Raw genomic sequence first — 12,677 nt, 5'->3', positions numbered from 1 at the left:
ATTGTAGCTTCCAAAAAGCTGCTGTCGAACTCTGACCCAGTCAGTTACGTGTCCTAAGATAAGTGATCATATAATCCTTCGTTCTGCTAGATATCCCTAGACAAAAGACATGGAATGCAATCAACCTCTTTGTCCAGAATCTATGTTTCCCGATTCCTGATTTGTGATGATGTAGGACTTCTAATTGAACACATCAATTTAGTCTTGGTTGGGCCCAACACACAAGTCAACACCAAATCATCGAGGGGCCCACAGATATCGCTTTTCCCGTTAGGGCAAAAGGAACGAATAAACATTGACTCATATGCTTGTATCTTTTACTCATCAAACCATACATGATAATACGTTTTATAACACCAAGTTACTGATGCGTTTTCATATCACCAATGCATAGCCGACTTGCAAATCACAACTCATATATCTCTGTTTCAAGATTATAAGATATTATCGTCTCAGTATTACTCGTGATGAATTCCATGAAGTAATACTCTGAGCGAGGGTTTATCTAATACTCAAATCTCAATTTCTGAGTACTCATGAACGTTGCAGCAAATACATTGCCATGTCTATCCTTAGACAATCTACAATCCAGTTCATGACAGTCTTGATTCACTACTTACTTCCAAAAGTACGAGCGACTGTGGAGTTTGAATAATCTCATTATTCGGGAAGTAAAACATGCAAAATGAAACACAATAATAAACAATTGACAAAAGGTAGAACCCAAACTTATAAATAATACTTTATTATTTAATCACCAAAAGTCAATTACATTTACTTTGTTACAAGTTTCAGAAAACTAATCTAACTACTAAAACTAATATCATCTTTCAGTCCTATGCTCCGAGCATGCTGAATATGCTTAGCCCTACTCAGACCCTTTGTGAGGGGATCTGCTGGGTTATCTTCATATGACACCCTCTTCACTATAAGATGGCCTTCTTCTACTCTATGTCTGATGAAATGGTACTTTCTGTCGATATGTCTGGTTTTACCATGATCTCTCGGTTCCTTTGTCAAGGCAACCGCTCCTTCATTATCGCAGAACAGTTCCATAGGCTCCTGGATGGTTGGAACAACTCCGAGATCCCCGATGAAGTTCCTCAACCAAGCTGCTTCTTTCAACGTTTCACTTGCTGCTATGTACTCTGATTCACAAGTAGAATCAGCCACCGTATCTTGCTTGGAACTCTTCCAAGTAACTGCTTTTCCATTTAATAAGAATACCCAGCCTGACTGAGAACGGAAGTTATCTCTATCCGTCTGAAAGCTGGCATCACTGTAACCATCTACTCTCAAAGTATCATTGCCACCAAGTACAAGGACCCAGTCCTTTGTTCTTCGCAAATACTTGAGTATATTCTTCACGGCTATCCAATGAGCTCTACCTGGGTTTCCCTGATAGCGACTGACCATGCTCAAAGCAAATGCCACGTCAGGGCGAGTACATGTCATAGCGTACATGATCGATCCGACAGCGGAAGCATAAGGTACACGACTCATGTCATCTATTTCCTCATTTGTACTCGAGCATTGAGTCTTACTCAATTTGGTATTACTCTGGATAGGTAGCTCTCCCTTCTTGGAATTTTCCATACTAAACCTCTTTAGTACCTTATCCAAGTATGTGCTTTGACTAATTCCAATTAGTCTCTTCTTTCTATCTCTCAATATTCTAATCCCAAGAATATAGGCGGCTTCTCCTAGGTCTTTCATGGCAAAACACTTTCCAAGCCAAGACTTAACTTCATTCAAGGTTGGAACGTCGTTACCAATGAGTAATATGTCATCGACATATAACACCAGAAAAGTTACTATACTCCCACTAGCCTTGATATACACACAAAACTCATCTTCACTTCTAGAGAAACCAAACTCTTTGACTTTCTCATGGAAGCAAAGATTCCAGCTGCGAGATGCTTGTTTCAATCCATAAATGGATTTCTCAAGCTTGCATACTCTATTGGGAAACTTTGCATCAACAAAAACCTCTGGCTGACTCATGTAAACATCCTCAGCCAACTTCCCGTTAAGGAAGGCAGTCTTGACATCCATCTGCCAGATTTCATAGTCATGAAAGGCAGCTATGGCGAGCAATATCCTAATAGATTTAATCTTAGCCACCGGCAAAAAAGTCTCATCATAGTCAACCCCTGGGGTTTGAGTGAAACCTTTTGCAACCATTCGAGCCTTGAACGTATGCACATTCCCATCCATGTATGTCTTCTTCTTGAAGATCCATTTGCACCCAACTGTCTTCCGACCTGGTGCACTATCAACCAAATTCCAAACTTGGTTGTCATACATGGACTTAATCTCGCTGTCCATTGCCTCTTTCCACTTGGAAGACTCTGGGCCTGCCATTGCTTCCTTATAAGTGACTGGTTCATCTAAGTTTACCAGTGTTCTGTCACTTATGAATGTGTCACCATCTGAAGTAATATGAAAACCATACAACTCAGGTGGCACACTCACCCTACTGGATCTTCGAAGAGGTAATGATTTATCAACCGATTCAACAGGAACTGTTTCCTCTGGTTGAGTGCTATTGTCATATAAGGTTCCTTCATTGGTTGACTCTTGAATCTCTTCAAGGTCAATGGTACTCCCACTGTCCTCTTTGAATATGAGCTCTCTTTCTAGAAAGACTCCTCTTCGAGCTACAAACACCACGTTTTCACTAGGTCTGTAGAACAAATATCCAAAAGACTGCTTTGGGTAACCAATGAAAACACATTTCTCACTTCTAGCTGCTAGCTTGTCGTGAGTCTCTTGTCTTACGAAAGCTTCACAACCCCAGACTTTAATATGTGCTAACGAGGGAACTTTCCCTGTCCACATTTCATGAGGTGTTTTGGCAACCTTCTTTGTAGGGACAAGATTGAGGATGTGGGCGGCTGTCTCTAAGGCATACCCTCAGAAGTGAATAGGAAGCGAGGCACGACTCATCATATAACGAACCATGTCTAACAAGGTTCGATTACGCCTCTCAGCTACACCATTTAACTGTGGTGTCCTAGGAGGAGTCAATTATGAGACTATCCCACATTCTTTCAGATAGTCGTTGAACTCGGTACTAAGATACTCCCCGCCTCTATCGGATCTAAGTATCTTGATCTTTCTGCCCAATTGATTTTCGACTTCATGCTTAAACTCTTTGAACTTTTCAAAGGTTTCTGACTTATGTTTGATAAAGTAGATGTAACCATATCTGCTATAATCGTCAGTGAAAGTCACATAGAATCGATTAGCATCCTTTGTGGTTGATCTGAAGGGCCCACACACATCTGTGTGTATGAGATCCAACAGACCTTCACCTCTTTCACAAGACCCTGTGAATGGTGATTTTGTCATCTTTCCCAAAATACATGATTCACACATATCATCTGATTTTAGGTCAAATGATTCCAACACTCCATCCTTTTGGAGTTGGGCTATGCGTTTCTTGTTAATGTGTCCAAGACGACAATGCCACAAGCATGCCTTGTCTACACTATTATACAATTCAATATTAAGTACACTATTTCCTAAGCTATCAACACAAGTCACTGTTTCATACATACCATCACAAGGTAAAGCTTCAAACACAAAAACACCATTCTTATAAACAGAAATTGAACCATTCAAATCATTAAAAGAATATTTAAAACCTTGTTTGAACAATGCATGAAATGAAATAATGTTTCTCGTCATCTCAGACGAATAGCAACAATTTATTAAATCTAATCTAACATCATTACTGAGCAAAAGTTGATAAACTCCGATCTTGGTAACTGGTGAAGACTTTCTGTTCCCCATGATCAAGTTTATTCTCCCATGCTCTATCTCCTCACTTTCCCTTAGCCCCTACAAATCAGAACAGATATGAAATCCACATCCTGTATCAAGGACCCATGAACGAGAAGATAATGAGTTATTAGCAGAAATAGTGTAAATACCTGCCGAGGATGGCTTCACTTTGCCATCCTTGATATCTTGCAAATATTGTGGGCAAGATCTCTTCCAATGCCCCTTTTGATTGCAGTAAAAGCAAATGGCCTCTTTTGGATCAGAAACATGGGGAGTGGAAGCATTGGGCTTAGCCTTCGGGCCATTACTAGATGACACAGCTTGAGCCTTGCTCTTCCAGTTTTGCTTGGGAGGACCTTTCCTCTTCTTCCCCTTTCCATGTCCAATGGCCAAGACAGGGGCACTTGCAGGTGTGGAGGGTATACTTTTACCCTTCATCCCTGCCTTAGCTGTCTGCAACAAGTTGTGCAATTGGGCCAAAGTCTGCTCAGTGTTGTTCAAATGGTAAGTTAAGATAAACTGACCATAACAACCAGGTAACGAGTTCAAGACCATGTCAATGGCCAATTCCTCATCGAAGTGAATGTTGAGCTTGACCAAACGCTCTATGTAGCGTTGCATTCTTTGCACATGAGATACAACCGATTCCCCCTCTTTCATCTTGCAAGCCATGAGTGACTTGACTACCTCAAACTTTTATTGACGAGCTCGCTTATGGTACTTTTCCATAAGGTCCTTGTTCATCTCAAAAGGCCAGTAGTCCTCATAGTACCTCTGCAATTCTGGGGACATGGTTGCAACCATGATGCATGCCACTTTGGTAGCATCATCATAGTGTTTCTTGTAGGCAGCATACTCTTCGGGAGTGGCTTTTGACTCATCAAGTTCTTTGAGCTCCTTTTCAAGGACATACTCTTTGTCCTTGAATCTAAGCGCCATCTTGATGTTACGCATCCAATCGTTATAGTTGGAGCCATCTATAACGACTTTGGAGCAGATGTTTAGTAGAGAGAAGTTGTGGCTGGAGGATGATGAAGCAGAAGTGTTTCCAGGAGTAGACATCTGAAAAGAAAGATAGTTTTAGTTAGATTTCAAGACACCTCAATATAATAACCCAAAGATATCATATCAAGGTTAGGACCCAACTATGACGATTTACAACTTAGAAATGGGATGCCGAGATCCAAGTTCAAATCTCATAAAGGTAGGTGAATGACGATTCACCAATTCCACCATTAGACAAAATAAACGAAGTGAAATTACTAATTCTTTTTGAGATACATTAAAACTATTTAATGGCATGTTTTAATCTCGGATTATGCTCTACTATTTGTGACTGGGATACCGAGGATCACAAACTAGATGTGAATAACCATGCAAATGTGCTTGGTAACCTTATTGTCTTTATCATTACCTATTGATGTGCCGGTAAACCACACAGGCTCCATCAAAATGATAATTATAAGATACCCATTACTACTCTTTATTAGTGCCTTTTAGTGTGCCGGTTAACCACACACGCTCCACTAACGACCAATAAAGCATAATGTGCAATTTCATGGATTAGCATACTTTTCACATTTTTCCTAAAGTAACTAGAGTTGGGATTTTGAAAAATAGTGTTCTAGTAATTTCTTTAATAGCATTATACTTTTAATGGGAAGTAGTTGTCCTATCAAATCCGTTCTGCTAACGACCCTCCACTAATCAAGAAAGCGGTGGGTGAGAGTGGACACCCATTCAACTACCATTTTATAGGCAGTTTCCTTATACCCCCCTTATAGACTAGCTTCGTGAATGAGGCATACTAGCGATTTGACTGACCATATTCTTATACATATATGATATTTAACTTGTAATTATAATATATATATATAAGGTGTGTTTTAATAACATTTTAAAACTTCAAGGGTTTATATAATTTTTTTTCGAAATTTAAACTATTAAATTTTAAATTTAAATAAACCAATTAATTAGATTTAATATTTATCTATTAATTAACTTTTAATTAATTTATTAAATCTTGTAAGGATTATCTAATTAAATTAAACAATTAATTTAATCCTAATCCATATCCCTTCTAGATTTCGAAAATATGGGGATAGGATAATTTCCTTATTTTTTTCAATTATCCAATAAGGCAACTATTATCCAAAACAAAGAAACCCTAATCTTTATAGCATATTTCGAAATTTTCAAGGGAGGAGGCTAGGGTTTTCAAAACCCTAACCCTAATTTCGATTAGGGTTCTTTGGAGGCTAGGGTTTTCAAAAACCCTTTGATCCACAACCCTAAAAATCGAAAAAAATGGCCTTTAGGGTTTAATAGCTATAAACCCTAATTTGCAATTCAACAATTATAACAATTCAATTTTAAACAAACAATGGCTCTGATACCACTGATGGGTTTTAGGTAAAACAAATAAACTAGAAAACAATTCCTAAGTTCACATGCAACCTACTTTGGATCTATGTTTTATCTATTGAACATACAAATTTGAATTGCAAAACAAGAACCCTAGAGGAGAGAGGCTAATTTCGAAATTAACAAGCTAGGGTTTATTAATTACATACCTTTCAATTGTTATAGTAAACAATTGATAATTCCCTTGATCTTGATCTTGATCTTGATCTTCTTGGAAGCTTAGCACCACAAGTGTAATGCCTCTAATGGAATCACACCCAAACTAGCAAGAAGGAAAGTACAGGAGAGAGGGGAGAGGGAGTATGCAAAATTTCGGCCCTTAGGGTTTCTTCAAAAGAAAAGAGTGACCAAAACATGAACCAGGAGGCTCCTTATATACCTGAGGGATTTAGGGTTTAGGGGAAACCCTAGTTATCCTTTGCTTAGGGCCTAAGCAAACCCAAGGGCCTTATCCAAGCCCCTATGGACGAAATTATTAGGGTTTCCCCTAAAGATTTCGTCCACCCTTATCCAAGGGGGTTCTAGAGCCTTCCACTCAACTATTAGATAATTGCAAACTAGTCCCTGCACTCTATAATTAATTCTTTTAACCCCAAAATTAATTCTAATTAATTTATGGCTAACAATTAATTAAACAAAATGATTTCTTATTAATATATTAATTTTTTAACATATTAATAAATTCATTTAAATTAATTTATTAATCTATTAATAAATTAATATCTCTCATTTCATAATTTCCTTGTCTGGTTGCTAGGTTTGAGGGCAACCCAAAAGGATTGTGCTGCTATCAATTCAAGTACATACCAATTATAGTTATGGACTTAGACACCTAATCCAACAATACTGACCAGGATGGTCGCGAATGTTCTTCGGAGTATGTTGGGCGTACCAGAATTACGCTGACGTACGCCAGTCAGATCATAACCTTATTTTAGGATCTTGGACCCTATTTAAGCTCCTTATGTCATAACCTAACCCTAATATCTTCAACATCCACCCTTTAAAACCCTATAAATTGTCTTTAACCATTCATGGTGGCATTATGAGCTTATGGAGTCCATTTTTGGAGTGTTTGGCCCATTTTCAATAAGATAGTGCTTGATGAAAATATGGGAATCAAGGAGGAGTTTATGGATCTGGCTTTTGGGACTCATTCTCAACTTGATGAAGGTATAAAGCTTTGAACTTGATCATTCATCTCTTAGATCTACCATTTGTGAGTTTTTGTTCATTTTGGTCCCAAGTATGAGATCTAGTAGTCTTGATTTCATTTCAGGAGCTTTGAGTTGCCCCTCTTAATGTTTATGAGGTTCAAGGTCCATAAAGTTGGCACCTTTAAAGTTTAAGACCGTCTATGTTGGAGTTTGAGCCATTTCCATGAAAGTATAATGTTATTGGTCTTATTGGGGGCATGCAAAGTCACCAAGTCGGTGACTTTATGGGTTTAGACATTATGTGGTACTCATATTTGTGGTTTGGACTTATGACTTAAAGCATTAAGTGCTTAATGGCAGAAGTGAGACTAGAGGGTAGTACGTTGGGCGTACAAGCCAGTACGCACAACATACAAGCCATTAAGCGAGTACGCCTTGCGTACTCAGCCTGGTTGGGTTTCGGACTTTGGGCTTTGGGTTTGGGCCATCTGTTTGGGGCCTAGATTCTTGGGCCTTAATGGACCATTAGAATGGTTGTGTTTTGGACTAATTGAAGGATTGGATCTTAGGTTAAGGCCCAACAAGGAGCGTGGGCCCAAATTGGAAACTTGGGCCATTCATGGGCCTTTATGGATTTTATGGTTTTGGGCCTTGTTGGGCCATCAGGTTTTGGGGTTGATATTTATTTGTGGAGGCCCATTATGGTTTTGAGGCCAAATTGGAAAATTGGGCCGTGGATTGGGTCTTAGAGAATTTTTAGTAATTAGGCCTCGTGGACTATTAGGTTTGGGCTGAATTTGGAAATTGGGTCGGTAAAGGACTTATGGACATTATAGTGCCGGGATTTTGTTTTGGGATTGGACCTTAGTTTTGGATTATACTGGGCCAGGGGTAGAATGGTTATTTTACCCCATGCATGGATTAAGGATTATGGATGGGACCCAATTGTTAATTGGGTATATTGTTTGGTAGTGACAACTCGGGAAGCTGGCAGGGCAGCAACTAAGGAATTCATGCGGGAAGCTTCTGCAGTGTGAGGTGAGTCTTCTCACCATACCAATGGGTTCAATGCACTAAGATCGGCTCATTTTATGTTATGTGGTACACTAGCTTTAGTAAAGATGTGTGGTATGATTGTTAGCTTTATGCTAAGTGGTATGCTAGTGATTATATGATATTTGCATGGAAGACCTCGGGGGAAGCCTGTGACAGTTAGATATAAGACCATGTGGGGGAGCTCATGGCATTCTAGGTAAAGACCATGTGGGGGAGCCCATGACATGATTATATAAGACCATGGGGGAGCCTACGACATACTTATATGTTTATGTATGTGTTATGTAGTATGATAGATACTTCTGTAGTTCTGTGATATATGATATGCTAGTTTATTATGTGGTTATTGCATGGAAGACCCCGGGGGGAGCCCGTGGCAGTTGGATATAAGACCATGTGGGGGAGCCCATGGCATTCCTAGGTAAAGACCATGGGGGGAGCTCATGACATGAAGGTATAAGACCATGGGGGAGCCCACAACATCTTTATATGTTAGTATGCATGACTTATGTGATATATGTAGCTTTTGTAGCTAATATGGTATGTGATATGTGGATTGTGCGTGGGGTATGCTATGGGGGGCTCACTAAGCTTTGTGCTTACAATTTACAATTTTGGTTTCTGATATAATCGATTTGGAAATGAAGGGCTCAGATTGATCGTAGTGCACACACCTATGATTTCCACAATTAATGATTTTGGGATGAACTCTGATAAATGTTTTACTTAATATTGATTTGAAATGTTTGAAATAAATGGTATCGATGTTTTAGCTATATTAAAAATGAAATTTTTACCCTTGATTTCTGGGTCATTACAATTAATGACAAATAATACTCACAGAATAAGGACAAATGACATGGTCTCACAAAATTAACATGGTGTTAAATGAACTTATATATATATATATATATATATATATATATATATATATATATATATTATATAAGTTAATTTGTTAAAATATGATGTATTCTAAACAGTAACACAAACTACAATGGAAATTTATATAAAACACGAGAAAGATAAGAATAGATTTATTTAAGTTAACAAAAAGTTTTCCGATAGCGGATTCAATTTATATTTTCTACGCTTAAAATAAGCCATCAAAATAAGCATAGATTCAAACTCTGATTGAGGAATGTGTTTTTTCTTATTAGATTTGAGCAAACTGGTTTTGGGTTTTAGATTTAACCAAACTAATTTTGCCTTAATTCTTAGTAGATTTGGGTTTATGGTTTTTCCAGGATTGTTTGAAGTGGGGATAGGGTGAGGCAGCGACGGACACAGAGTGTTTATAAAGGTATTTAATTAATGATTTTAAGTTATGTATTGCTGGATGAAATACACGCCTTATATAGGCTGATTACACTATTGTGGTCATCCACATTTACAGGATAAGTCATAGGAACTATTGACTATACAATTTGACTATGTATTAAACATTTACAATATGATTAAATCTATCTAGATGGGCTTAATGGATCGGATGATCCATTCATAGTAATACGCCCCCGCAAGATGGAGGCTCCATCAGAGACACCAATCTTGGACCTGTTTCGAAGAAAAGGAGCTCGAGAAAGAGGCTTGGTAAGCATGTCGGCTAGCTGATCTTGAGAGTGGACATGAAGGACTCGAAGATGACCAGCAGTTACTTGTTCACGTACAAAATGGTAGTCCAAAGCCACATGCTTCATGCGTGAGTGATAAACCGGGTTTGCACACACATATGTAGCACCTGTGTTGTCACAAAATAAAGTAGGTGTAGTGTTAATGATAATACCCAGTTCCTGCAGCAGATTTTTTAACCATGTTAGTTCAGCAGCAGCATTAGCAAGAGCCTTGTATTCTGCCTCAGTTGATGATATGGACACAGATTTTTGTCTAGTAGAGCGCCAGGAGACAATATTAGATCCAAGATAAAGAATATAGGCAGTATTAGAGCGACCTGCATCGTGCACTCCACCCCAATCGGAATCCAAAAAGGTTGTGAGAGTGATAGGAGAGTTACGGTTTAGGAAAAGACCATAGTGGATGGTACCTTTGAGGTAACGAAGTAGACGTTTAAGAGCTTTCCAATGAGATTGACGCGGAGCATGCATGAATTGGGAGAGTTTGTTGATAGCAAATGAGATGTCTGGACGGGTGAAAGCTAGGTATTGAAGAGATCCAACGAGTTTTCGATAAGGAGTAGCATCAACCGTTGGTGTTGAATCAAGAAGGGTTAAGGGATCTGAAGTGCTTAGAGGGGTTGTGACATCTTTAGCACCTTCCATGTGAAATGAGGTGAGAACATATTGGATATAACGATGTTGGGAGAGGAACAAACCGGATTTGGTGGGAATAACTTCAACACCAAGAAAATGATGAAGCATGCCTAGATCCTTGAGAGATAACTTATTGCTAAGAGTTGTGATAAAGGAGGATAAAAAGGCTGAATTATTGCAAGTAAGGACAATGTCATCAACGTAAACTAGGAAGTAGCAAATGATATTGTTGGAGTGATAGATAAAAAGTGAGGCATCGGCAGATGATTTTTTGAAACCGTAGGTGAGCAGAAAAGATGTAAGCTCATTGTACCAGGCTCTAGGTGCTTGTTTAAGGCCATAGATGGATTTCTTGAGTTTGCATAGGTGTTTTGGAAATTATGGATCAATATAGCCAGGTGGTTGGGTCATATAGACTTCCTCATGGAGAGTGCCTTGAAGAAAGGCATTATTGACATCAAGTTGTCGTAGTGGCCAGTTGTTGGATAAGGGAATGGATAGTATAGTACGAATGGTGACAGGTTTAGTGTGACATCCCCAAAATCACGGCCAGAAAAGACCGGTTTGTTTATGCTTTGTTTAAAAATTAGAGTTACATTTTAAATGAAAGTGTTGCGGAATTTGTCCCAAAACAAAAATAAGATAAAGATTTATCAAAAGCATTTCCATAGAAATGTATTTCATTAAAAGACTCGGGATGTCATGTTCGTACAGATCAAAAGCATAAACAGTACAATATAAGCCTTACTACATTATTTCATATCTACAGGCCTATATCCGTAATCCCTCGTCCAAAACATCACACCTATGCTCATGCGTCACTACCTATAATACATAAAACTGAGTGGGTCAGGCTTGGGAGCCTGGTGAGCACATAGGGTTTTTAATCCACAATAAATAAGTTTATTAATTTCATCGATCAACAATAACCCGATTACCCGTTCCCGTTATCCTCACTTTATGTCCCTAAACACCTATCATAAGGGACCTAGCCTAAGGATCATCATCGGGACGGACACTACTGCTAAGGGGATTCCTCAGCAATAAATGTCCTAAAGGCAACCATGTGGGGGATGGAGTACACCGGTGAACATATCGTTCACAAACACCTACAGGTTGCGAGCCTGCTAGTGTTCCACTGGACTGTCTAGAAGAGTCCGTGGTCGTCATCCATACTCCGTTAGATGACAGAATCAACAACATCAACATCGAGGCCTCTCATCATTTTATCACACATCACTTATTGCATCTACCCATGTTTTACCCCAACATTTTCGTAGATATAAAATACATATACAGTTTAAATCATTGAAAACATGTATAACAACGTTCATCTAGCATAGATAGCAAGTATTCAGATAATATGCACACATAGCACGTAATTTATATAAAATACTTCATATCTATGTGTAAGTTGAAAGTAACTATGCACTCACTTGTTAAGGTGATAATTCCAAAATCGGGCAGCGCTTGCTTCTAACGATTCTATTTTCCTTCGACGAAACCTAGCATTATTATCGCTAAATTTTAGTCTAATATTTACCGTGACCAACTATTAGTCTTATTATTATTATTATTATATAAGCGTTAAACAATATTTTCCAACCACTATGTACAGACAGGGGCCAGACATAAAACACCGGAGGGCAGGACCATTTTGGCATATAGCACTTCTGAAATCCAACAACCCTATGCGGCCCTTTAAACCAGATTCCCCGTACCGCGAGTAGTTAAAAAAAATATTATAACGACACTTATATAAGTTATAATAATAGCTCAAATATTTATTATAAGTTCATAATAACAATACTAATTTTAAATATAAGTTATGTTAAAATAAGGTAAGCATAACTTACTTACAAGGGGGTTTTAGCTAGGAGTCGGGATCTGCAGGGGCAGAACTTCGTCGCTGAATCTTTCTAAGAAAGATTCGTGCAGCGCTTCAGCGCTCACCTTACTATACTAAGCTACAGAAAGAGAAGTC

Source organism: Lactuca serriola, chromosome 8, assembly GCF_051521515.1.
Source record: "Lactuca serriola cultivar US96UC23 chromosome 8, Lser_US96UC23_V15, whole genome shotgun sequence".
NCBI lineage: Eukaryota > Viridiplantae > Streptophyta > Magnoliopsida > Asterales > Asteraceae > Lactuca > Lactuca serriola.
The sequence above is the reverse complement of the archived record's forward strand: the minus strand, read 5'-3'. Positions refer to the sequence as shown.